The following is a 5,417-nucleotide window of genomic DNA, read 5'->3' as shown; positions in this document are numbered from 1 at the left end:
TTAATGCTAAAATCCAACATAATTTTCACAACAATTTTTTTTGGGTTTATTCCTTTTTTTTTTCTTTTTGTTGTTGTTGTTGTCTTTTTTTTATGTTTGTTTTTTTCTTTTTTCTTTGTTTTTTTTTTTTTGTTTTTTTTTTTTTTTTTGGGGGGGGGGTGTTTTCTTTCTTATTTCAAAAAAAAAATTGTTGTTTTGTTTTGTTCTGGATTTGGTTTTTTGTCATTTTTTTTTTTTTTTTTTTGTATTTCGTTTTGCTTTACATTGTTTATTTTGTTTGTCTCTTTGCTTGTTTTCTTTTGTTTATTTTTTTTTAAATTTGTATCCTATCAATTTGAATTTATATTCAAGAAAATAAAGACGTCTCCCCATCTATATTTTATACAATCATAAAACGGGGGCAGGCTGAGGGGGAATGGACGCGTATGTATGTAACACGGGCTTCTCGCGTGGAACCGAACCCCACTTCAAACACCTACTTTTATTTCTCCTTGGACAAGATCAATACTCCCCCAATTTACTCACCTGTTCAATATGAAAGATCATTTTGACATCAGATCAAAGTTCATATATTTATACGTTATCAGAACTGCAAATAAGTGAACGTTACATGAGACTTTTGGGGTTTGATTGCTCTTTGATTGTTTGTTTTTGTTTCGTTTTGTTTTTTTGTTTTTTTTTTTGTTTTGTTTTCTGGGTTTTCTTCCTTTTTTTTTTTTTTACTATTATAGATCGTTGGGAAAAAATGGAGAAGAAATTATTTGGAAATAGGCCGAGATACATTTGAGGAGTAGAGGGGAGCCGGGAGGAATGAGAAATTGAAGGAATATTTTATATGATGATGATGATGATGATGATGATGATGATGATGATGATGATGATGATGATGATGATGATTATGATGATGATGATGATGATGATGATGATGAGGGAAAAGGGGACGTATAGAGGATTGAGAGAGAGAAAAAATGGGTAATTGTTTAAGTGCCGTACAAGCTACTCATGTGTCCTATGGGCTAGATCTACATGTATTATATAGTTATTGTATGGAGTCTCCATGGTGTCGAAACGGCGGTATTGTTGGAGGAAATGTGAGTTGATTTTACTCATTTTATAATGCTCTGAATTGTGAATTTATTGAGAGAAAGAAAGAGAGAGAGGGAGAGAGAGAGAGAGAGAGAGAGAGAGAGAGAGAGACTGACTGACTGATAGAGGGGAGGGGCAGTGACAAAAAAATATGGATCAGTTGACTATATTCACAATATTTATTTTAACTTACTCATGCTCAATCATAGATATTTTTGCTACCTTTCAAAATTGGAAAAAAAGATGTATTTAAAATGAGCATGTGCAACGATATTTTTATTCAACTATCATTAACATGTAAAAACTAAAAACATTAGCTTATATACTACGCCTATAATTTGTCTCAGAAGAATGTAATAAATAGACATGAGGTAAAAGGAACCCCGGGTAAACTACGGCTACAGTCGGTGTTAGTGTTGAATGAGTTAACAAGTAAACTGCCGTACTCTGGAATGACAAGCATTTGCGAAGTCCCAGGTTTAAGAGTTTTTTGCCAAGATGAGGGTCATTTAAATCGATCGATTTTTGAAGGACGAGTTTTCTGGACAAATTTTTAAATACGTGTTTTTCCCAGAGTACGGTGGTTTACTGGTTAACAACAAAGAAAGTGATTGAATGGATTGGTAGAGAATGAGAGATGTTTTTAAAAGGATATTAATAGCCATATTATTTTTCTAAAACTTATATAATAAATAAAATAATAAATAAAATTCCCTTTATTCATCCCGAAGGGGAATTTGTCTTTAGGGTCTATTCCAAGGGAAGACTGGAATAACCCAGGCGTCAGCCGCAGTGCAGCAAAGATCGTACCGCTCAGCCACGCTGCCCCCGAATCCACTAAATGTGCTCAAAACGGTTTACATGGGTTCCCTGACCAACAGCAACAGACGAGACAATTAGGCAATTAGGCAATATTACAATTTTTTGTGACAGAGACAACGCTGTCAACGGTCAGGTACTCATTCTACACCTGAATACGGTGAGAGAATATGAGTAAAGAGACTTTTCCAAGGACTCAACTATGTGCCGAGCGACGCTCGAACCCAGGACCTTCCGATCCGAAAGCGAGTGTCATACCAGAAGACCACAAAGCCGCACTACTGTTGCTCTTTTAGTAATCATGAAAGAAAGTTTGAGCACATTTGAAAAAATAAAACTAGATATAACTGAAAAGAGGGAAAATAAAACACATAAAATCTGGAAGAGAAAGGGGTGGCTAAAGAAAAGAAAATCGATAAAGAAAAAAACACGGGGATAAAATCTAAAGTTAAAAGAAAACAACAAGCGACAACTGAAAACAACACAAACAAAATACACGTTTTTATGTGTAATACAAGGTTGTCTGATGACGTCATTTTGCGGTTTTTGGCTTGGATAGGATAGGATGTTGAGTTCCTTGGTTCTAGACGAAAGCATTACCATTTATCACGCAATGACTAATGAATGCCTGCCATGCAAAGAGAGGGGAAAATGTTCATTGACTCATCGCTTACTCAAGCTTTGGGTTGGAAATTAATCCTGGGCTGCATCAGCGAATGGTGAGAAAAAGGTCTTTGTTAACGATAGCTGAGTTAAATCATTCGAGTTTGAATCACGAATTTCAATGTTCAAATCCCGTTGCCCGATAATTTAAGTCGCGGTTAGATCTACCCGTATTTATTAGCAGGTCTGATAGGACCCATTATTAGGCCCTCTCACCGTACTCAGGTGTAAAATGAGTACCTGGCTGTTCACAGCACTGTCTCCGTCCGAAAAAATGTATGATCGCCTAACAGGCGTCATGTCCCGTTCTACATGTTAAATGTTGCTATTGGCCAGGGACCCCTGTAAAGCGCTTTGAGCACGTTTCGTGGATATTGCTCTATATAAAAGCTCAATTTTTTTTTTTCATTAAAGAAGGAGCGAATTGACGCCACTCAGCTCTTTGTTATTGATTTTAGCCAGCAATTTTATGAATAGGTTTCACTACCTTGTAGCAATCAAACTATAAATATTTAAGAAGACACACAGTTTTTGTATTGGTACGTTATATCCAGCTGGTGGATGTTGTGAGTATTTTAACTACGCGCATAGCATAAATACTTTGTTTTGTTTGTTTTTTCTATTAATTAAATCTGTAATTGATTTTACATAATTATTACCACCATTATGATTATCATTATTTTTATTATCATTATTATTATTATTATTATTATTATTATTATTATTATTATTATTATTATTATTATTATTTAATATTATTATTATTATTATTATTATTATTATTATTATTATTATTATTATTATTATTATTATTATTATTATTATTATTATTGTTATTATTATTATTGTCATTGTTATTATTATTATTATTATTATTATTATTATTATTATTATTATTATTATTATTATTATTATTATTATTATTATTATTATTATTATTATTGTTGTTGTTATTATTATTATTGTCATTGTTATTATTATTATTATTATTATTATTATTATTATTATTATTATTATTATTATTATTATTATTATTATTATTATTACTGTTATTATCATTATTATATTCGTTGTTTGCCTTGCTTTATTATTGATTTTACTTATTTGATTTGTTGGAAAAATATATTTATATAGTTACATTGGCAATTGCCTAAAATAAACGTTTTTGAACTTTAATGTAGAAGTTAAATAATTATTTTTCGGTTCTTATCCGATTTTTATTTTTTTAAATAGCTTTTTGACGCCTGATGCGATCGTGTCCACAATGGTAATTTTTCAGGTCAAATGATTAGATTTAAGAATCTGTCTGTGAAAAAAAAAAGAATACATTTTGATAAGTAACTATATAGAGAGATCAATGGAGGGATATATTAATAATAATAATAATAATAATAATAATAATAATAATAATAATAATAATAATAATAATAATAATAAACACAATAATCAAAAACCATTTTAAAAAAACGATGACAAGAGCAATGAAAATACCATCACCAATGTCACAATCACCACCGTTCATCTTCATCAACATCATCAGTCAGTCTCCGGTGTGGGGTAGCCCTAACTCGGAAGACAAGGAAGTCGCGCACTGTCGTAATTTTACTCGACAGAAAGCACCCTGTTATTGGCCAAGTAGTCATTAAACAGTTTGCGCCATTCACATCAGAAATCTACAAATCTTGCTTTACACGTAAAATATAATAACGGGTTTTACGACAGTTGCGATACATTTAGGTCATTTCAGTGCCAGTCAAAATGAAGAAGATAAGATAGTTGAACAATTCTAGATGTAAAATCAAAATCGCACAAGAAAAAAGTAAGACAAAGGGGAATGGTGGTACTGACCTAGATTCCAAGCGCACACTATCATTGTACTTCGTTTGATATCACCTAAATGTATCATTCAGACACAAGGCCTTGAGTCGACTTAGTGGAATAAACTCAAATGTTTACAAATCATGATATTTCCAACATTGTCAGCATTTAATAATAATAATAATAATGCTGAAAACTTATAATAATGGTAAAATCTATAACAATTCATTACTGAGAGATGATTTAAAAGGGATAAAAATCATCTCTCAGTAATGAATTGTTATACTCTATGTTGGAAATATCATGATTTAAAAGGGATAAACTGGGTGGGGATCCTGACCTCCCATAGTGGGCAGGGAGGTACATACTGTGTCTTCTATCCCCTTATATCTGTTTTCCAACATGCTTTCTGTCTTTGTCTTGGATTGAGATTACTTGGTTTTGTCCTGGCCCTGGCCGGAGTACTAGCTGGGAGGGGAACAGTCAAATGCATAGTTATTGTTTTGGGAGATGATGTGTTTTTCCTTGTAAATCATCTCTCTATTATATATTATTATATTTGTTACAATTTATAATGAAAGCATTTGAGTGTATTCCTCTTGGTGGGGGCCGTGCTTGTGTCTAGATGAGACTTATTGGTGATCTCAAACTAAGTACATTGATAGTATGCTCTTGGAATCTACATCTGATCCCTGTTTGTTCCCAGTTCCTCTTTTTCTTACTCTTTCTTGGGTGCTTTAATTTTAATTCTAGAACTTTTTTACTATCCCATTTTCTTCCTTTTTACTGGCGCTGATATAACCTAAATGTGTTGCAAGCGCCGTAAAACCCTTAAAAAAAAACAAAAACAAAAGGGATAAAAATATAATTTCCTTAAACTATAACTTTGCATTTGACTGTTTCACTCCCAGGAAAGGATTCCGACCAAGGAAATACAAAACCAAGTAATCTCATTCCAGCCAAGACAAAAACAGAAAACCAGTTGGAAAACAGATTTGGGGGGATAGACAGAAGACAACGCAAGCACTGCC

Source organism: Berghia stephanieae, chromosome 6, assembly GCF_034508935.2.
Source record: "Berghia stephanieae isolate SIO BIC M18660-M18661 chromosome 6, UCSD_Bste_1.3, whole genome shotgun sequence".
Classification (NCBI taxonomy): Eukaryota; Metazoa; Mollusca; class Gastropoda; order Nudibranchia; family Aeolidiidae; genus Berghia; species Berghia stephanieae.
The sequence above is the reverse complement of the archived record's forward strand: the minus strand, read 5'-3'. Positions refer to the sequence as shown.